The sequence below is a fragment of the Apodemus sylvaticus genome, chromosome 17, assembly GCF_947179515.1.
Source record: "Apodemus sylvaticus chromosome 17, mApoSyl1.1, whole genome shotgun sequence".
NCBI lineage: Eukaryota > Metazoa > Chordata > Mammalia > Rodentia > Muridae > Apodemus > Apodemus sylvaticus.
The window spans coordinates 79,913,593-79,936,968 of NC_067488.1; positions in this window are offsets into that span (position 1 = coordinate 79,913,593).

Consider the following 23,376-nt stretch of genomic DNA (forward strand, 5'->3'; position numbering starts at 1 on the left):
CGTTATAAGGAAATACAGTGTTGCAGAGTAAAGGCAATTACGTATCTATTAGAAATACTTAAACTTTACGAAAAGAAATAATGCATCATAAAAATTATCTTGTATTTCCTAAACAACATGTTGTAACTCAAAAAGATTTGGTGTTGTGTGTATGTCTAAATGTGTAGCCTCAAAAGAGAACCCAAAGGAGAATTTTCTCTAGAAAAAATATGTGAGAATACCACGTTTAAGGAAACCCTGCATTGTGCGAAATTATCTTTTTTTCCTAAACAACACGTTGTAAGTCGAATAGGTTTGTTGTTGCGTGTATGTCTAAGCGTGTAGCCTCAAAAGAGAATGCACAGCAGAGTTTTCTCTCGAAAAAATATGCCAGAATACAAAGTTTTAAGGAAATCCCGCATCCTGCGAAATTATCTTGTTTTTCCTAAACAACATGTTGTAACGCGTAAAGCTTTGGTGTTGCGTGTATGTCTAAGCGTGTAGCCTCAAAAGAGAACGCACAGGAGAGTATTCTCTTGAAAGAAAATGTAAGAATACCACGTTATAAGGAAATACAGTGTTGCAGAGAAAAGACAAATACGTACGTATTAGAAATACTTAACCTTTATGAGAAGAAATAACACATCGTAAAAAATTATCTTGTATTTCCTTAACAACTCGTTGTAACTCGAAATGTTTTGGTGTTGCGTGTATGACTAAATGTGTAGCCTCAAAAGAGAACCTGCAGGAGAATATTCTCACGAAAAAATATGTCAGAATACAACGTTTTAAGGAAATGCCACATCGTGGAAATTATCTTGTTTTTCTTAAACAACACGTTGTAACTCGAATAGCTTTGGTGTTGCATGTATGTCTAAGCATGTAGCTTCAAAGGAGAATGCAGAGGAGAGTTTTCTCTCGAAAGAATATGTAAGAATACCACGTTATAAGGAAATACAGTGTTGCAGAGTAAAGACAAATACTTACATATTGGAAATACTTAAACTTTACGAGAAAAAATAACGCATCGTGCAAAATTATCTTGTTTTTCCTAAACAACACGTTGTAATGCGAAAAGCTTTGGTGTTGCTTGTATGTCTAAGTGTGTAGCCTCAAAGGAGAATGCACAGGAGAGTTTTCTCTCACAAGAATATGTAAGAATACCACGTTACAAGGAAATACAGTTTTGTAGAGTAAAGACAAATACGTATATATTAGAAATACTTAAACTTTACGAGAAGAAATAACGCATCATACAAAATTACTTTGTATTTCCTAAACAACACGTTGTAACTCCAAAATCTTTGGTGTTGCGTGTATGTCTAAGCGTGTAGCCTCAAAAGAGAATGCACAGGAGAGTTTTCTCTATAAAAATATGTCAGAATACCTCGTTTTTAGGAAATCCCATATCGTGCGAAATTATGTTGTTTTTCCTAAACAACACGTTGTAACTCGAAAAGCTCTGGTGTTGCGTGTATGTCTAAGCATGTAGCCTCAAAAGAGAACGCACAGGAGAGTTTTCATTCGAAAGAATATGTAAGAAACCACGTTATAAGGAAATACAGTGTTGCAGAGTAAAGACAAATACGTTCGTATTAGAAATACTTAAACTTTATGAGAAGAAATAACACATCATAGAAAATTGTCTTGTATTTCCTAAACAACAAGTTGTAACTTGAAAAGATTTAGTGTTGCGTGTATGTCTAAACGTGTAGCCTCAAAAGAGAACCCACAGGAGAATTTTCTCTCGAATAAATATGTCAGGATACAACATTTATGGAAATCCTGCATTGACCGAAATTATCTTTTTTTTCCTAAACAACATTTTGTAACTCGAAAAGCTTTGGTGTTGCGTTTTTGTCTAAGCGTGCAGCCTCAAAGAGAACGCACAGGAGAGTTTTCTCTTGAAAGAATATGTAAGTATACCACATTATAAGGAAATACAGTGTTGCAAAGTAAAGACAAATACATATGTATTGGAAATACTTAAACTTTACGAGAAGAAATAACGCATCGTGCAAAATTATCTGGTTATTTGTAAACAACACGTTGTAACTCAAAAGGATTTTCTGTTACTTGTATGTCTAAGCTTGTAGCCTCAAAAGAGAACGCACAGGAGAGTTTTCTCTCGAAAAAATATCTCACAATACCACGTTATAAGGAAATCCCGCATAGTGCGATATTATCTTATTTTTCCTAAACAACACTTTGTAATTCGAAAATATTTGGTTTGCTTGTATGTCTAAGCGTGTAGCCACAAAAAGAACGCACAGGAGAGTTTTCTCTCGAAAGAAAATGTAAAAATACGACGTTATAAGGAAATACATTGTTGCAGAGTAAAGACAAATAAGTACGTAAAGGAAATACTTAAACTTTATGAGAAGAAATAATGCATCGTGCAAAATTATCTTGTTTTTCCTAAACAACACGTTGTAACTCAAAAAGATTTTGTGTAGTGTGTATGTCTAAGCTTGTAGCCTCAAAAGAGAATGCACAGGAGAGTTTTCTCTCAAAAAAAAAAAGTCAGAATACCACGTTTAAAGGAAATCCCGCATCTTGCAAAATTATCTTGTTTTTCTTAAACAACACGTTATAACTCGAAAAGCTTTGGTGTTGCGTGTATATCTAATGTGTAGCCTCAAAAGAGAACACACAGGAGAGTTTTTGTCTCGAAAGAATATGTGAAAATACCGCGTTTTAAGGAAATACAGTGTTGCAGAGTAAAGACAAATACGTACGTATTGGAAATACTTAAAATTTACGAGAAGAAATAAGGCAAAAGGCAAAATTATCTTGTATTTCCTAAACAACACGTTGTAACTCGAAAAGATTTGTTGTGGGGTGAATGTCTAAGCGATTAGCCTCAAAAGAGAACACACAGGAGAGTTTTCTGTCGAAAAAATCTGTCAGAATACCACGTTTTAAGGAAATCCTGCATCGTGCGAAATTATCTTGTTTTTCTTAAACAACATGTTGTAACTCGAAAAGCTTTGGTCTTCCGTGTAAGTCTAAGTGTGTATCCTCAAAAGAGAATGCACAGGAGAGTTTTCTCTCGAAAGGATATGTAAGAATACCACGTTATAAGGAAATACAGTGTTGCAGAGTAAAGACAAATACGTACATATTAGAAATACTTAAACTTAACGAGAAGAAATAATGCATCACAAAAAATTATCTTGTATTTCCTAAACAATACGTTGTAACGCGAAAAGATTTGGTGTTTGTGTATGTCTAAATGTATAGCCTCAAAAGAGAACCCACAGGAAAATTTTCTCTAGAGAAAATATGTCAAAATACCACGTTTTAAGGAAATCCTGCATCGTGTGTAATTATCTTGTTTTTCCTAAACAACAAGATGTAACTCGAACAGCTTTGGTGTTGCGTGTATGTCTACTTAAACTTTACAAGAAGAAATAAGGCATCGTGCAAAATTATCTTGTATTTCCTAAACAACACGTTGTAACTCGAAAAGATTTGTTGTGGTGTGAATGTCTAAGCGATTAGCCTCAAAAGAGAACCCACAGGAGAGTTTTGTCTCGAACGAATATGTAAAAATACCACGTTATAAGGAAATACAGTGCTGCAGAGTAAAGACAAATACGTACGTATTAGAAATACTTAAACTTTACGTGAAGAAATAACGCATCGTGCAAAATTATCTTGTATTTCCTAAACAACACGTTGTAACTCAAAAAGATTTGTTGTGGCGTGAATGTCTAAGTGATTAGCCTCAAAAGAGAACGGACAGGAGAGTTTTCTGTCGAAAAAATATGTCAGAATACCACGTTTTATGGAAATCCTGCATCGTGCGAAATTACCTTGTTTTTCCTAAACAACACGATGTAACTCGAAAAGCTTTGGTGTTGCGTGTATTTCTAATCATGTAGCCTCAAAAGAGAATGCACAGGAGAGTATTCTGTCGAAAAAATGTCAGAATATCACGTTTTAAGGAATTCCCGCATCGTGCGATATTATCTTGTTTTTTCTAAACAACGCATTATAACTCGAAAAATTTTGAAGTTGCGTGTATGTCTAAGCGTGTAGCCTCAAAAGAGAACACACAGGAGAATAGTCTCTCGAAAGAATATTTAAGAATACCACCTTATAAGGAAATACAGTGTTGCAGAGTAAAGACAAATACGTACGTATTGGAAATACTTAAACTTTACGTGAAGAAATAACACATCGTGCAAAATTATCTTGTATTTCCTAAACAATACGTTGTAACTCGAAAAGATTTGTTGTGGCGTGAATGTCTAAGCGATTAGCCTCAAAAGGGAATGCACAGGAGAGTTTTCTGTCGAAAAAATATGTCAGAATACCACGTTTTAAGGAAATCCTGCATCGTGCGAAATTATCTTGTTTTTCTTAAACAACACGTTGTAACTCGAAACGCTTTGGTCTTCCATGTATGTCTAAGAGTGTAGCCTCAAAAGAGATTGCACAGGAGAGTTTTCTCTCAAAAGAATATGTAAGAATACCACGTTATAAGGAAATACAGTGTTGCAGAGTAAAGACAAATACTAAGTACATATTAGAAATACTTAAACTTTAGGAGAAGATATAATGCATCGTAAAAAATTATCTTGTTTTTCCTAAACAGTACGTTGTAACTCAAAAAGATTTGGTGTTGTGTGTATGTCTAAATGTATAGCCTCAAAAGAGAACCCACAGGAGAGTTTTGTCTCGAACGAATATGTAAAAATAACGCGTTATAAGGAAATACATTGTTGCAGAGTAAAGACAAATACATACGTATTGGAAATACTTAAACTTTACGAGAAGAAATAACGCATCGTGCAAAATTATCTTGTATTTCCTAAACAACACGTTGTAACTCGAAAAGATTTGTTGTGGCGTGAATGTCTAAGCGATTAGCCTCAAAAGAGAATGCACAGGAGAGTTTTCTGTCGAAAAAATATGTCAGAATACCACGTTTTAAGGATATCCTGCATCGTGCGAAATTACCTTGTTTTTCCTAAACAACACGATGTAACTCGAAAAGCTTTGGTGTTGCGTGTATTTCTAACCCTGTAGCCTCAAAAGAGAATGCACAGGAGAGTATTCCCTCGAAAAAATATGTCAGAATACCACGTTTTAAGGAAATCCTGAATAGTGCAAAATTATCTTGTATTTCCTAAACAACATATTGTAATTCGAAAATATTGGGTGTTGCCTGTATATCTAAGTGTGTAGCCTCAAAAGAGAATGCACAGGAGAGTTTTCTCTCGAAAGAATTTGTAAGAATACCACTTGAAAAGGAAATACAGTTTTGCAGAGTAAAGACAAATATGAACCTACTAGAAGTACTTAAACTTTACGAGAAGAAATAACGCATCCTACAAAATTATCTTGTATTTCCTAAACAAAATGTTGTAACTCGACAAGCTTTGGTGTTGCGTGTATGTCTAAGCTTGTAGTCTCAAAAGAGAATGCACAGGAGAGTTTTCTCTCAAAAAAATATGTCAGAATACCACGTTTTAATGAAATCACGCATCTTGCGAAATTATCTTGTTTTCCTTATACAACAAGTTATAACTCGAAAAGCTTTGGTGTTGCATGTATATCTAAGTTTGTAGCCTCAAAAGAGAACACACGGGAGAGTTTTGTCTCGAACGAATATGTAAAAATACCACGTTATAAGGAAATACAGTGTTGCAGAGTAAAGACAAATACGTACGTATTGGAAATACCTAAACATTACGAGAAGAAATAACGCATCGTGCAAAATTAACTTGTATTTCCTAAACAACATGTTGTAACTCGAAAAGATTTGTTGTAGCATGAATGTCTAAGCGATTAGCCTCAAAAGAGAACGCACAGGAGAGTTTTCTGTCGAAAAAATATGTCAGAATACCACGTTTTAAGGAAATCCTCCATCGTGCAAAATTATCTTGTTTTTCTTAACACGTTGTAACTCAAAAAGCTTTGGTCTTCCATGTATGTCTAAGAGTGTAGCCTCAAAAGAGAATGCACAGGAGAGTTTTCTCTCGAAAGAATATGTAAGAATACCACGTTATAAGGAAATACATTGTTGCAGAGTAAAGACAAATACGTACATATTAGAAATACTTAAACTTTACGAGAAGAAATAATGCATCATAAAAAATTATCTTGTTTTTCCTAAACAATACGTTGTAACTCGAAAAGATTTGGTGTTGTGTGTATGTCTAAATGTGTAGCCTCAAAAGAGAACCCACAGGAGAGTTTTTGTCTCGAATGAATATGTAAAAATACCACGTTATAAGGAAATACAGTGTTGCAGAGTAAAGACAAATACGTACATATTGGAAATACTTAACCTTTAGGAGAAGAAATAACGCATCATGCAATATTATCTTGTATTTCCTACACAACACGTTGTAACTCGAAAAGATTTGTTGTGGCAGGAATGTCTAAGCGATTAGCCTCAAAAGAGAACGCACAGGAGTGTTTTCTGTCGAAAAAATATGCGAGAATACCACGTTTTAAGGAAATCCTGCATCGTGTGAAATTACCTTGTTTTTCCTAAACAACCCAATGTAACTCGAAAAGCTTTGGTGTTGCGTGTATTTCTAACCGTGTAGCCTCAAAAGAGAATGCACAGGAGAGTATTCTCTCGAAAAAATATGTCAGAATACCTCGTTTTAAGGAAATCCCGCATCGTGCGAAATTATCTTGTTTTTCCTAAACAACACATTGTAACTCCAAAAATTTTGGTGTTGCATGTATGTCTAAGCGTGTAGCCTCAAAAGAGAACGCACAGGAGAGTAGTCTCTCGAAAGAAAATTTAAGAATACCACGTTATAAGGAAATACAGTGTTGCAGAGTAGAGACAAATAAGTACGTTTTAGAAATACTTTAACTTTATGAGAAGAAATAACACATCCTACAAAATTATCTTGTATTTCCTAAACAACTCGTTGTAACTCGAAAGATTTGGTGTTGCGTGTATGTCTAAACGTGTACCCTCAAAAGAGAACCCACAGGGGAATTTTCTCTCGAAAAAATATATCAGATTACCACGTTTTTAGGAAATCCTGCATCGTGCGAAATTATCTTGTTATTCCTAAACAACACGTTGTAACTCGAAAAGATTTGGTGTTGTGTGTATGTCTCAGCGTGTATCCTCAAAGGAGAACGCACAGGAGAGTTTTCTCACGAAAAAATATGTCAGAATACAACGTTTTAAGGAAATCCTGCATCGTGGAAATTATCTTGTTTTTCTTAAACAACAAGTTGTAACTCGAAAAGCTTTGGTGTTGCCTGTATGTCTAAGCGTGTAGCGTCAAAAGAGAACGCAGAGGAGAGTTTTCTCTCGAAAGAGTATGTAAGAATACCACGTTATAAGGAAATACAGTGTTGCAGAGTAAAGACAAATACTTACATATTGGAAATACTTAAACTTTACGAGAAGAAATAACGCATCGTGCAAAATTATCTTGTTTTTCCTAAACAACACGTTGTAACTCGAAAAGCTTTGGTGTTGCTTGTATGTCTAAGTGTGTAGCCTCAAAGGAGAATGCACAGGAGAGTTTTCTCTCACAAGAATATGTAAGAATACCACGTTACAAGGAAATACAGATTTGCAGAGTAAAGACAAATATGTACATATTAGAAATACTTAAACCTTACGAGAAGAAATAACACATCATACAAAATTATTTTGTATTTCCTAAACAACACGTTGTAACTCCAAATCTTTGGTGTTGCATGTATGTCTAAGCATGTAGCCTCAAAAGAGAATGCACAGGAGAGTTTTCTCTCGAAAAATATGTCAGAATGCCTCGTTTTTAGGAAATCCCGCATCGTGCGAAATTATGTTGTTTTTCCTAAACAACACGTTGTCACTCGAAAAGCTTTGGTGTTGCGTGTATGTCTAAGCGTGTAGCCTCAAAAGAGAACACACAGGAGAGTTTTCATTCGAAAGAATATGTAAGAAACCACGTTATAAGGAAATACAGTGTTGCAGAGTAAAGACAAATACGTTCGTATTAGAAATACTTAAACTTTATGAGAAGAAATAACGCATCATAAAAAATTATCTTGTATTTCCTAAACAACAAGTTGTAACTCGAAAAGATTTGGTGTTGTGTGTATGTCTAAACGTGTAGCCTAAAAAGAGAACCCACAGAAGAATTTTCTCTCAAAAAAATATGTCAGAATGCCACGTTTTAAGGAAATCCTGCATCGTGCGAAATTATCTTGTTATTCCTAAACAACACATTTTAACTCGAACAGATTTGGTGTTGCTTGTATGTCTCAGCATGTAGCCTCAAAAGAGAATGCACAGGAGAGTTTTCTCTCGAATAAATATGTCAGGATACAACGTTTTAAGGAAATCCTGCATCGAGCAAAATTATCTTTTTTTTTTCCTAAACAACTTTTTGTAACTTGAAAAGCTTTGCTGCTGCGTTTTTCTCTAAGCATGTAGCGTCAAAAGAGAATGCAGAGGAGAGTTTTCTCTCGAACGAATATGTAAGAATACCACGTTATAAGGAAATACAGTGTTGCAGAGGAAAGGCAAATACTTACATATTGGAAATACTTAAACTTTATTAGAAGAAATAATGCATCGTAAAAAATTATCTTGTATTTCCTAAACAACACGTTGTAACTCGAAAAGACTTGTTGTTGCGTGTATGTCTAAATGTGTATCCTCAAAAAGAACCCACAGGAGAGTATTCACTCGAAAAAATATGTCAGAATACCACGTTTTAAGGAAATCCCGCATCAAGTGAAATTATCTTGTTTTTCCTAAACAACTTGTTGTAACTCGACAAGCTTTGGTTTTGCGTTTTTCTCTAACTGTGCAGCCTCAAAAGAGAACACACAGGAGAGTTTTCTCTCGAAAGAATATGTAAGAATACCATGGTATAAGGAAATACAGTGTTACAGAGTAAAGACAAATAGGTACGTATTAGAAATACTTAAAATTTACAAGAAGAAATAATGCATCGTGCAAAATTATCTTGTATTTCCTAAACAACACGTTGTAACTCGAAAAGAATTGGTGTTGTGTGTATGTCTAAACGTGTACCCTTCAAAGAGAACACACAGGGGAATTTTCTCTCGAAATAATACTTCATAATTCCACATGTTGAGGAAATGCTTCATCATGTGAAATTATCTTGTTTTTCCTAAACTACACATTGGAACTCGAAAAACTTTGGTATTGCGTGTATGTCTAAGCATAAAGCCGCAAAAGAGAATGCACAGGAGTGTTTTCTCTCGAAAAAAATATGTAAGAATAACAAGTTATAAGGAAATACAGTGTTGCAGAGTAAAGACAAATACGTACGTATTAGAAATACTTAAAATTTACACGAAGAAATAACCCATCGTGCAAAATTATCTTGTTTTTCCTAAAAAACACGTTGTAACTCGAAAAGATTTTGTTTTGCGTGTATGGTAAAGCATATAGTCTCAAAAGAGAATGCACAGGAGAATTTTCACTCGAAAAAATACGTCATAATACCACGTTTCAAGGAAATCCTGCATCGTGCGCTATTATCTTGTTTTCCCTAAACAACACGTTGGAACTCGATAAACTTTGGTGTTGCTTGTATGTCTAAGCGTGTAGCCGCAAAAGAGAACGCACAGGAGAGATTTCTCTCGAAAGAATATGTAAGAATACCACATTATAAGGAAATACAATGTTGCAGAGTAAAGACAAATATGTACGTATTAGAAATACTTAAACTTTACTAGAAGAAATAACAGGTCATGCAAAATTATCTTGTTTTTCCTAAACAACACGTTGTAACTCGAAAAGATATGGTGTTGCATGTATGACTAAGCATGCAGTCTCAAAAGAGAATGCACAGGAGAGTTTTCTCTCGAAAAAATATGTCACAATACCACGTTTTAAGGAAATCCCGCATCGTATGAAATTATCTTGTTTTTCGTAAACAACATGTTTTAACTTGAAAAGCTTTGGTGTTGCATGTATGTCTAAGTGTGTAGCCTCAAAAGAGAACGCAGAGGAGAGTTTTCTCTCGAAAGAATATGTAAGAATACCAGGTTATAAGGAAATACAGTGTTGCAGAGTAAGGACAAATACGTACGAATTAAAAATACTTAAACTTTACAAGAAGAAATAACGCATCCTGCGAAATTATCTTGTTTTTCCTAAACAAAACGTTGTAATTCGAAAAGCTTTGGTGTTGCGTCTATGTCTAAGCGTGTAGCCTCAAAAGAGTACGCAAAGGAGAGTTTCCTCTCGAAAGAATATGTAAGAATACCACGTTATAAGGAAATACAGTGTTGCAGAGTAATTACAAATACGTACATATTAGAAATTACGAGAAGAAATCCCGCATCGTGCAAAATTATCTTTTATTTCCTAAACAACACGTTGTAACTCGAAAAGATTTGGTGTTGCGTGTATGAGTAAGCGTGCAGCCTCAAAAGAGAATGCACAGGAGAGTTTTCTCTCGAAAAAAAAAATATGTCAGAATACAACGTTTTAGGGAAATACCGCATCATGCGAAATTATCTTGTTTTTCCTAAACAACACGTTGTAACTCGAAAAGCATTGGAGTTGCGTGTATGTCTATGCATGTAGCCTCAAAAGATAATGCACAGGAGAGTTTTATCTCGAAATAATATGTAAGAATTCCACGTTATAACGTAATACAGTGTTGCAGAGTGAAGACAAATATGTACATATTTGAAATACTTAAACTTTACGAGAAGAAATAACGCATCATGCAAAATTATCTTGTTTTTCCTAAACAACACGTTGTAACTCGAAAAGATTTGGTGTTGAGTGAATGACTAAGCATGTAGCCTCAAAAGTGTACGCACAGGAGAGTTTTTTTTTCTCGAAAAAATATGTCAGAATACCACGTTTTAAGGAAATCCAGCATTGTGCAATATTTTCTTTTTTTTTCCTAAACAACAAGTTTTAACTCGAAAAGGTTTGGTGTTGTGTGTATGCCTAAGTGTGTAGCCTCAGAAGAGAATGCACAGGAGAGTTTTCTCTCGAAAGAATATGTCAGAATACCACTTTACAAGGAAATACAGTGTTGCAGAGTAAAGGCAAATATGTACGTATTAGAAATACTTAAACTTTATGAGAAGAAATAACGCTCCGTACAAAATTATCTTTTATTTCCTAAACAACAAGTTGATATTCGTAAAGATTTGGTGTTGCGTGTATGTTGAAGCATGTAGCCGGAAAAGAGAACACACAGGAGAGTTTTCTCTCGAAAAAAATATGTCAGAATACCACGTTTTAAGGAAATCCTGCATCCTGTGATATTATCTTGTTTTTCCTAAACAACACGTTGTAACTCGAAAAACTTTGGTGTTGCGTGTATGTGTAAGGGTTCAGCCTCAAAAGAGAACGCACAGGAGAGTTTTCTCTCGAAAGAATATGTAAAAATACCACGTTATAAGGAAATACAGTGTTGCAGAGTAAAGACAAATACCTACTTTTTGGAAATACTTAAACTTACGAGAAGAAATAACGCATCGTGCAAAATTATCTTTTTTTTCCTAAACAACACGTTGTAACACGAAAGGATTTGGTGTTACATGTATGTTTAAGCGTGTAGCCTCAAAAAAGACAGCACAGTAGAGTTTTCTCTCGAAAAAATATGTCAGAATACCACGTTTTAAGGAAATTCTGCATCGTGCGAAATTATCTTGTTTTTCCTAAACAACATGTTTTAACTCGAAAATCTTTGGTGTTGCGTGTATGTCTAAGAGTGTAGTCTCAAAAGAGATTGCACAGGAGAGATTTCTCTCGCAAGAATATGTAAGAATACCACGCTACAAGGAAATAGAGTTTTGCAGAGTAAAGACAAATACGTACCTTTTATAAATCTTAAACTTTAAGAGAAGAAATAACGCATCATAAAAAATTATCTTGTATTCCCTAAACAACACATTATACCTCGAAATGATTTGTTGTGGCGTGAATGTCTAAGCATGTAGCCTCAAAAGAGAACGCACAGTAGAGTTTTCTGTCGAAAAAATATGTCAGAATACCACATTTTAAGGAAATCCTGCATCGTGTGAAATTATCTTGTTTTTCTTATACAACACGTTGTAACTCGAAAAGCTTTGGTTTTCCGTGTATGTCTAAGCATGCAGCCTCAAAAGAGAACGCACAGCAGCGCTTTCTCTGGAAAGAATATGTAAGAATACCACATTATAAGGAAATACAGTGTTGCAGAGTAAAGACAAATACGTACGTATTAGAAATACTTAAACTTTACGAGAAGAAATAATGCTTCGTAAAAATTATCTTGTATTTCCTAAACAACACGTTGTAACTAGAAAAGATTTGGTGTTGTGTGTATGTGTAAATGTGTATCCTCGAAAGAGAACCCACAGGAGAATTTTCTATCGAAAAAATATGTCAGAATACCACATTTTAAAGAAATCCTGCATCATGCGAAATTATCTTGTTTTTCCTAAACAACACGTTGTAACTCGAAAAGCTTTAGTGTTGCGTGTATGTCTAAGCGTGTAGCCTCAAAAGAGAAAGCACAGGAGAGTTTTCTATCGAAAAAATATGTCAGAATACCACGTTTTAAGAAAATCCCGTATCATGCGAAATTATCTTGTTTTTCCTAAACAACTTGTTGTAACTCGAAAAGCTTTGGTGTTGCGTTTTTGTCTAAGCGTGCAGCCTCAAAAGAGAACGCACAGGAGAGTTTTCTCTCGAAAGATTATGTAAGAATACCACATTATAAGGAAATACAGTGTTGCAGAGTAAAGACAAATACATACGTATTGGAAATACTTAAACTTTACAAGAAGAAAGAACGCATCGTGCAATATTATCTAGTTTTTCCTAAACATCATGTTGTAACTCAAAAAGATTTGGTATGCGTGTATGTCTAAGCTTTTAGCCTCAGAAGAGAATGCACAGGAGTATTTTCTCTCGAAAAAATATATCAGAATATCACGTTTTAAGGAAATTCTGCATCATGCGTAATTATCTTATTTTTCCTAAGCAACATGTTTTAACTCGAAAAGCTTTGGTGTTGCGTGTATGTCTAAGTGTGTAGCCTCAAAAGAGAATGCACAAGAAAGTTTTCTCTCACAAGAATATATAAGAATCCCACTTTACAAGGAAATACAGTTTTACAGAGTAAAGACAAATACGTATAAATTAGAAATACTTAAACTTTACGAGAAGAAATAATGTATCGTACAATATTATCTAGTATATCCTAAACAACACGTTATAACTCGAAAAGATTTGGTGTTGTGTGTATGTCTAAACTTGTAGCATCAAAAGAGAACCCACAGGAGAAATTTCTCCCGAAAAAATATGTCAGAATACCACGTTTTAAGGAAATCCCGCATCGTGCGAAATTATCTTGTTTTTCTTAAAGAACACGTTGTAACTCGAAAAGTTTGGTGTTGGGTGTATGCCTAAGCGTGTAGCCTCAAAAGAGAATGCATAGGAGAGTTTTCTCTCGAAAGAATATGTAAGAATACCACATTATAAGGAAATACAGTGTTGCAGAGTAAAGACAAATACATACTTATTAGAAAAACTTAAACGTTACAAGAAGAAATAAAGCATCGTCAAAATTATCTTGTTTTTCCTCAACAACACGTTGTAACTCGAAAAGATTTGGTGTTGCGCGTATGTTTAAGTGTGTAGCCCCAAATGAGAATGCACAGGAGAGTTTTCTCTCCAAAAAAATATGTCAGATACCACGTTTTAAGTAAATCCTGCATTGTGCGAAATTATCTTTTTTTCCCTAAAGAACATGTTTTAACTCGAAAAGCTTTGGTGTTGCGTGTATGTCTACGTGTGTAGCCTATAAGGAGAATTCACAGGAGAGTTTTCTCTTCCAAGAATATGTAAGAATACCACGTTATAAGGAAATACAGATTTGCAGAGTAAAGACAAATACATACATATTAGAAATACTTAAACATTACGAGAAGAAATAACGCATCGTAAAAAAATTATCTTTTATTCCCTAAACAACGCGTTGTAACTTGAAAAGATTTGAAGTGGCGTGCATGTCTAAGCGTGTAGCCTCAAAGGAGAACGCACAGGAGGGTTTTCACTAGAAAAAATATGTCAGAATACCACGGTTTAAGGAAATCCTGCTTCGTGCGAAATTATCTTGTTTTTCTTAAACAACACGTTGTAACTCGAAAAGCTTTGGTGTTGCGTGTATGTCTCAGCGTGTAGCCTCAAAACAGAACGCAGAGGAGATTTTTCTCTCGAAAGAATACGTAAGAATACCACGTTATAAGGAAATGCAGTGTTGTAAAGTAAAGACATATACATATGTATTAGAAATACTTAAACTTTACAAGAAGAAATAACGCATCGTAAAAAATTATCTTGTATTGCCTAAACAACACGTTGTAACTCGAAAAAATTTGATGTTGTGTGTATGTGCAAATGGGTAGCCTCAAAAGAGAACCCACAGGAGAATTTTCTCACGAAAAATATGTCAGAATACCACGTTTGAAGGAAATCCTGCATCGTGCGAAATTATCTTGTTATTCCAAAACAACACGTTGTAACTATGAAAAGCTTTGGTGTTGCGAGTATGTCTAAGCGTGTAGCCTCAAAGAAGAACGCACAGGAGAGTTTTGTCTCGAAAGAATATTTAAAAATACCACGTTATAAGGAAATACAGTGTTGCAGAGTAAAGACAAATATATATGTATTGGAAATACTTAAACTTTACGAGAAGAAATAACACATCGTGCAAAATTATCTTGTTATTCCTAAACAACACGTTGTAACTCGAATAGCTTTGGTGTTGCGTGTATGTCTAAGCATGTAGCCTCAAAAGAGAACGCACAGGAGAGTTTTCTCTCGAAAAAAAATATGTCAGAATACCACGTTTAAGGAAATCCCGCATCGTGCGAAATTATCTTGTTTTTCCTAAACAACACGTTGTAACTTGAAATGCTTTGGTGTTGCGTGTATGTCTAAGCATGTAGCCTCAAAAGAGAATCCACAGGAGAGTTTTCTCTCAAAAGAGTATGTAAGAATACCACGTTATAAAAAATAAAGTGTTTCAGAGTAAAGACCAATATGTACATATTGGAAATACTTAAACTTTACGAGATGAAATAACGCATCTTAAAAAATTATCTTGTATTTCCTAAAGAACAGGTTGTAACGTGAAAAGATTTGATGTGGCATGTATGTCAAAGCTTGGAGCCTCAAAAGAGAACGCACAGGAGAGTTTTCTCTCGAAAAAATATGTACGAATACCACATTTCAAGGAAATCACTCATTGTGTGAAATTATCTTGTTTTTCCTATACAACACGTTGTAACTCGAAAATATTTGATGTTGCGTGTATGTCTAAGTGTGTAGCCTCAAAAGAGAATGCACAGGAGAGTTATCACTCGAAAAAAATATGTCAGAATACCACGTTTTAAGGAAATCCCGCATCGTGCAAAATTATTTTATTTTTCTTAAACAACACTTTGTAACTCGACAAGCTTTGGTGTTGCGTGTATGTCTAAGCGTGTAGCCTCAAAAGAGAACTCACAGGAGAGTTTTCTCTCGAAAGAATATGTAAGAATACCACATTATAAGGAAATACAGTGTTGCAGAGTAAAGACAAATATGTAGTTATTAGAAATACTTAAACTTTACGAGAAGAAATAACACATAGTAAAAAATTATCTTATATTTCCTAAACAACAAGTTGTAACTCGAGAAGATTTGTTATTTTGTGTATGTGTAAATGTGTAGCCTCAAAAGAGAACGCACAGGAGAGGTTTCTCTCGAAAAAATATGTCAGAATACCACGTTTTAAGAAAATCCTGTATCGTGAGAAATTATCTGTTTTTCCTAAACAACTTGTTGTAACTCGAAAAGCTTTAGTGTTGCGTTTTTATCTAAGGTGCAGCCTCAAAAGAGAACACACAGGAGAGTTTTCTCTCGAAAGAATATGTAAGAATACCACGTTATAAGGAAATATAGTGTTGCAGAGTAAAGACAAATATGTACGTATTAGAAATACTTAAAATTTACGAGACTTTACAAAAAGAAATAATGCATCACGCAAAATTATCTTGTTTCTCCTAAACAACACATTGTAACTCGAAAAGTTTAGGTGTTGCGTGTATGTCTAAGCTTGTAGCCTCAAAAGAGAACGCACAGGAGATTTTTCTCTCGAAAAAATATGTCAGAATACCACGTTTTAAGGTAATCCCGCATCGTGCGAAATTATCTAGTTTTTCCTAAACAACATGTTGTAACTCGAAAAGCTTTAGTGTTGCATGTATGTCTAAGCGTGTAGCCACAAAAGAGAATGCACAGGAGAGTTTTCTCTCGCAAGAATATGTAAGAATACCACGTTAAAAGGAAATACAGTTTTGCAGAGTAAAGACAAATAGGTACATATTAGAAACACTTAAACTTTACAAGAATAATGCATCATGCAAAATTATCTTGTTTTTCCTAAACAACACATTGTTACTCAAAAGCATTTGGAGTTGCATGTATGTCTAAGCTTGTAGCCTCAAAAGAGAACGCACAGGAGAGTTTTCTCTCGAAAAAATATGTCAGAATACCACGTTTTAAGGAAATACCGCATCGTGAGAAATTCTCTTGTTTTTTTCTAAACAACACGTTGTAACTTGAAAGGCTTTGGTGTTGCGTGTATGTCTAAGCGTGTAGACTCAAATGAGAATGCACAGGAGATTTTTTCTCGAAAGAATATGTAAAAATACCACATTATAAGGGAAAACAGTATAGCAGAGTAAAGACAAATACATACGTATTGGAAATACTTCAACTTTACGGAAAGAAATAACGCATCGTAAAATATTATCTTGTATTTCCTAAACAACACATTGTAACTCGAAAAGATTTGGTGTTGCGTGTATGTCTAAACATGTAGCCTCAAAAGGGAACCCACAGTAGTATTTTCTCTTGAAAAGTTATATCAGAATACCACGTTTAAAAGAAATCCCGCATTGTGCGTAATTATCTTGTTTTTCCAAACAATAAGTTTTAACTCGAAAAGCTTTGGTGTTTTGTGTATGTCTAAGTGTGTAGCCTCAAAAGAGAATGCACAGGAAAGTTTTCTCTCGCAAGAATATATAAGAATACCACGTTACAAGGAAATACAGTTTTACAGAGTAAAGACAAATACATACATATTAGAAATACTTAAACTTTACAAGAAGAAATAACGCATCGTACAAAATTATCTAGTATTTCTTAAACAACACGGTGTCACTCGAAAATATTTGTTGTTGTGTATATCTCTAAACGTGTAGCCTCAAAAGAGAACCCACAGGAGAATTTCTCTCGAAAAAATATGTCAGAATACCACATTTTAAGGAAATCCTGCATCATGCGAAATTATGTTGTTTTTCTTAAACAACACATTGTAACTCGAAAATCTTTGGTGTTGCGTGTATGTCTAAGCGTGTAGCCTCAAAATAGAACGCACAGGAGAGTTTTCTCTCGAAAAAATATGTCAGAATATCACGTTTTAAGAAAATTCCGCATCATGCAAAATTATATTGTTTTTCCTAAACAACTTTTTGTAACTCGAAAAACTTTGGTGTTGCGTTTTTATCTAAGGTGCAGCCTCAAACGATAACGCACAGGAGAGTTTTCTCTCGAAAGAATACGTAAGAATACCACGTTATAAGGAAATATAGTGTTGCAGAGTATAGACAAATATGTACGTATTAGAAATACTTAAACTTTACAAGAAGAAATAACGCATCGTGCAAAATTATCTTGTATTTCCTAAACAACACATTGTAACTCGAAAAGATTTGGTGTTGAGTGTATGACTAAGTGTGTAGCCTTAAAAGAGAACGCACAGGAGAGTTTTCTCTCAAAAAATATGTCAGAATACCACTTTTTAAGGAAATCCAGCAGAGTGCGAAATTATCTTGTTTTTCATAAACAACACGTTGTAACTCGAAAAGCTTTGGTGTTGCTTGTGTGTCTAAGCGTGTAGTCTCAAAAGAGAATGCACAGGAGAGGTTCTCTCGAAAGAATATGTCAGAATACCACGTTACAAGGAAATACAGTGTTGCAGAGTAAAGACAAATACGTACGTATTAGAAGTATTTAAACTTTATGAGAAGAAATAACGCTTTTTACAAAATTATCTTGTATTTCCTAAACAACACGTTGTAACTCGAAAAGACTTGGTGTTGCGTGTATGTCTAAACATGTAGCCTCAAAAGGGAACCCACAGTAGTATTTTCTCTTGAAAAGTTATATCAGAATACCACGTTTAAAAGAAATCCCGCATTGTGCGTAATTATCTTGTTTTTCCAAACAATAAGTTTTAACTCGAAAAGCTTTGGTGTTTTGTGTATGTCTTAGTGTGTAGCCTCAAAAGAGAATGCTCAGGAAAGTTTTCTCTCGCAAGAATATATAAGAATACCACGTTACAGTTTTACAGAGTAAAGACAAATACGTACATATTAGAAATACTTAAACTTTACAAGAAGAAATAACGCATCATACAAAATTATCTAGTATTTCTTAAACAACACGGTGTCACTCGAAAATATTTGTTGTTGTGTATATCTCTAAACGTGTAGCCTCAAAAGAGAACCCACAGGAGAATTTCTCTCGAAAAAATATGTCAGAATACCACATTTTAAGGAAATCCTGCATCATGCGAAATTATGTTGTTTTTCTTAAACAACACATTGTAACTCGAAAATCTTTGGTGTTGCGTGTATGTCTAAGCGTGTAGCCTCAAAATAGAACGCACAGGAGAGTTTTCTCTCGAAAAAATATGTCAGAATATCACGTTTTAAGAAAATTCCGCATCATGCAAAATTATATTGTTTTTCCTAAACAACTTTTTGTAACTCGAAAAACTTTGGTGTTGCGTTTTTATCTAAGGTGCAGCCTCAAACGATAACGCACAGGAGAGTTTTCTCTCGAAAGAATATGTAAGAATACCACGTTAAAAGGAAATATAGTGTTGCAGAGTATAGACAAATATGTACGTATTAGAAATACTTAAACTTTACAAGAAGAAATAACGCATCGTGCAAAATTATCTTGTATTTCCTAAACAACACGTTGTAACTCGAAAAGATTTGGTGTTGAGTGTATGACTAAGCGTGTAGCCTTAAAAGAGAACGCACAGGAGAGTTTTCTCTCAAAAAATATGTCAGAATACCACTTTTTAAGGAAATCCAGCAGAGTGCGAAATTATCTTGTTTTTCATAAACAACACGTTGTAACTCGAAAAGCTTTGGTGTTGCTTGTGTGTCTAAGCGTGTAGTCTCAAAAGAGAATGCACAGGAGAGGTTCTCTCGAAAGAATATGTCAGAATACCAAGTTACAAGGAAATAGTGTTGCAGAGTAAAGACAAATACGTACGTATTAGAAGTATTTAAACTTTATGAGAAGAAATAACGCTTTTTACAAAATTATCTTGTATTTCCTAAACAACAAGTTGATATTCGTAAAGATTTGGTGTTGCGTGTATGACTAAGCGTGCAGCCTTAAAAGAAAACGCACAGGAGAGTTTTCTCTCGAAAGAATATGTAAGAATTCCAAGTTATAAAGTAATACAGTGTTGCAGAGTAAAGACAAATATGTACGTATTAGAAATACTTCAACTTTATGAGAAGAAATAACGCATCATGCAAAATTATCCTGTTTTTCCTAAACACCACGTTGTAATTCTAAAAGATTTGGTGTTGCGAGTATTTCTAAGCACGTAGCCTCAAAAGAGAATGCACAGGAGAGTTTTCTCCTGAAAAAATATGTCAGAATACCACGTTTTAAGGAAATCCCGCATTGCGCGAAATTATCTTGTTTTTCCTAAACAACACGTAACTCGAAAAGCTTTGGTGTTGCGTGTATGTCTAAGCATGTAGCCTCAAAAGAGAACGCATAGGAGAGTTTTCTCTCAAAAGAATATCTAAGAATTCCACGTTATAACGGAATACAGTATTGCAGAATAAAAACAAATACATGAGTATTAGAAATACTTAAAATTTACGAGAAGAAGTAATTTATCGTGCAAAATTATCTTGTTTTTCCTAAACAACACGTTATAACTAGAAAATATTTGATGTTGCGTGTATGTCTAAATGTGTAGCCTCCAAAGAGAACCCACAGGAGAATTTTCTCTCGAAAAAATATGTCAGAATTCCACGTTTTAAGGAAATACGTCATCATGGGAAATTTTCTTGTTTTTCCTAAACAACAAGGTGTAACTCGAAAAGCTTTGGTGTTGCGTGTATGTCTAAGCATGTAGCCTCAAAAGAGAACAGACAGGAGAGTTTTCTCTCAAAAGAATATGTAAGAATTCCACGTTATAACAGAATACAGTTTTGCAGAGTAAAAACAAATATGTACGTATTAGAAATACTTAAAATTTACGAGAAGAAGTAATGTAACGTGCAAAATTATCTTATTTTTCCTAAACAACACGTTGTAACTAGAAAAGTTTTGGTGGTGTGTGTATTTCTAAATGTGTATCCTCCAAAGAGAACCCACAGGAGAATTTTATCTCGAAAAAATATGTCAGAAACCCACGTTTTAAGGAAATACCGCATCATGCGAAATTATCTAGTTTTTCCTAAACAACACGTTGTAACTCGAAAAGCTTTGGTGTTGCATGTATGTCTAAGTATGTAGCCTCAAAAGAGAATGCACAGGAGAGATTTCTCTCGAAAGAATATATAAGAATATCACGTTATAAGGAAATACAGTGTTGCAGATTAAAGACAAATACGTACTTATTAGAAATACTTAAACTTTACTAGAAGAAATAACGTGTCGTGCAAAATTATATTGTTTTTCCTAAACAACACGTTGTAACTCGAAAAGATATGGTGTTGCATGAATGACTAAGCGTGCAGCCTCAAAAGAGAACGCACAGGAGAGTTTTCTCTAGAAAAAATGTCAGAATACCACGTTTTAAGGAAATCCAGCATCATGTGAAATTATCTTGTTTTTCCTAAACAACATGTTTTAACTCGAAAAGCTTTGGTGTTGCGTGTATGTCTAAATGTGTAGCCTCAAAAGAGAACGCACAGGAAAGTTTTCTCTTGAAAGAATATGTAAGAATACCACGTTATACAGAAATACAGTGTTGCAGAGTAAGGACAAATACGTACGTATTAGAAATACTTAAACTTTAGAAGAAGAAATAATGCATCATGCGAAATTATCTTGTTTTTCCTAAACAAAACGTTGTAACTCGAAAAGCTTTGGTGTTGCGTGTATGTCTAAGTGTGTATCCTCAAAAGAGAACCCACAGGAGGATTTTCTCTCCAAAAAATATGTCAGAATACCATGTTTTAAGGAAATATCGCATCGTGCGAAATTATCTTGTTTTTCCTAAACAACAGGTTGTAACTCGAAGTGCTTTGGTGTTGCATGTATGTCTAAGCGTGTAGCATCAAAAGAGAACGAAGAGGAGAGTTTTCTCTCTAAAGAATATGAAAGAATACCACGTTATAAGGAAATACAGTGTTGCAGAATAAAGAAAAATACGTACGTATTAGAAATACTTAAAATTTACGAGAAAAAATAATGCATCTTGAAAATTATCTTGTTTTTCCTAAACAACACGTTGTACCTAGAAAAGATTTGGTGTTGTGTCTATGTCTAAATGTGTAGCCTCCAAAGAGAACCCACAGGAGAATTTTCTTCAGAATTCCACGTGTTAAGTAAATACCGCATCATGCGAAATTATCTTGTTTTTCCTAAACAACACGTTGTAACTTGAAAAGCTTTGGTGTTGCGTGTATGTCTAAGCTTGTAGCCTCAAAAGAGAACGCACAGGAGAGATTTCTCTCGAAAGAATATGTAAGAATACCACGTTATAAGGAAATACAGTGTTGCAGAGTAAAGACAAATATGTACGTATTAGAAATACTTAAACTTTACTAGAAGAAATAATGCGTCGTGCAAAGTTACCTTGTTTTTTCTAAACAACACGTTGTAACTAAAAAGAAATTGTGTTGCATGTATGAGTAAGCGTGCAGCCTCAAAAGAGAAAGCACAGGAGAGTTTTCTCTCGAAAAGATATGTCACAATACTACGTTTTAAGGAAATCCTGCTTCGTGATTTTTTTTTTCCTAAACAACAAGTTTTAACTCGAAAAGCTTTGGTGTTGCGTGTATGTCTAAGTGTGTAGCCTCAAAAGAGAATGCACAGGAGAGTTTTCTGTCGAAAGAATATCGAAGAATACCACGTTTTTAAGGAAATACAGTGTTGCAGATTAAGGACGAATAAGTACGTAATAGAAATACTTAAACTTTACGAGAAGAAATAACGCATCATGCGAATTTACCTTGTTTTTCCTAAACAAAACGTTGCAACTCGCAAAGCTTTGGTGTTGTGTGTATGTCTAAGCGTGTAGCCTCAAAAGAGAACGCACAGGAGGGTTTTCTCCAAAAAATATGTCAGAATACCACGTTAAGGAAGTTCAGCATTGTGCGAAATTATCTTGTTTTTCCTAAACAACACGTTTTAACTCGAAAAGCTTTTTGTTGCGTGTATGTCTAAGGGTGTAGCCTCAGAAGAGAATGCACAGGAGAGTTTTCTCTCGAAAGAATATGTCAGAATACCACATTACAATGAAATACATTATAGCATATTAATACAAATATGTACATATTGGAAATACTTATACTTTATGTGAAGAAATAACGCATCGTGCAAAATTATCTTCTTTTTCCTAAACAACACCTTGTAACTTGAAAAATTTTGGTGTTGCGTGTATGTCTAAGCGTGTAGCCTCAAAAGAGAACGCACAGGAGAATTTTCTCTTGAAAGAATATGAAAGAATACCATGTTATATGCAAATACAGTGTTGTAGAGTAAAGACAATTACGTATGTATTAGAAATACTTAAACTTTGCGAGAAGAAATAACGCTCCGTACAAAATTATCTTGTATTTCCTAAACAAGTAGAAATTCGAAATACATTGGTGTCGGGTGTATGTCTAAGCTTGTAGCCGCAAAAGAGAATGCAAAGGATAGTTTTCTATCGAAAAAATATGTCAGAATACCACATTTTAAGGAAACCCGCATCTTGCGAAATTATCTTGTTTTTCCTAAATAACACATTGTAACTCGAAAAGATTTGGTGTTGCGTGTAGGTATAAGGGTGCAGCTTCAAAAGAGAATGCACAGGAGATGTTTCTCTCGGAAGAATATGTAAGAATACCACGTTTTAAGGAAATCCCGCATCTTGCGAAATTATCTTGTTTTTCCTTAACAACAAGTTGCAACTCGAAAAGTTTTGGTGTTGCTTGTATGTCTAAGCATGCATCCTCAAAAGAGAACGCATAGGAGAATTTTCTCTTGAAAGAAGATGTAAGAATACCACGTTATAAGGAAATACAGTGTTACAGAGTAAACACAAATACGTACGTATTGGAAATACTTAAACTTTAAGAGAAGAATTAAGTCATAGTGCAAAATTATCTTGTTTTTCCTAAACA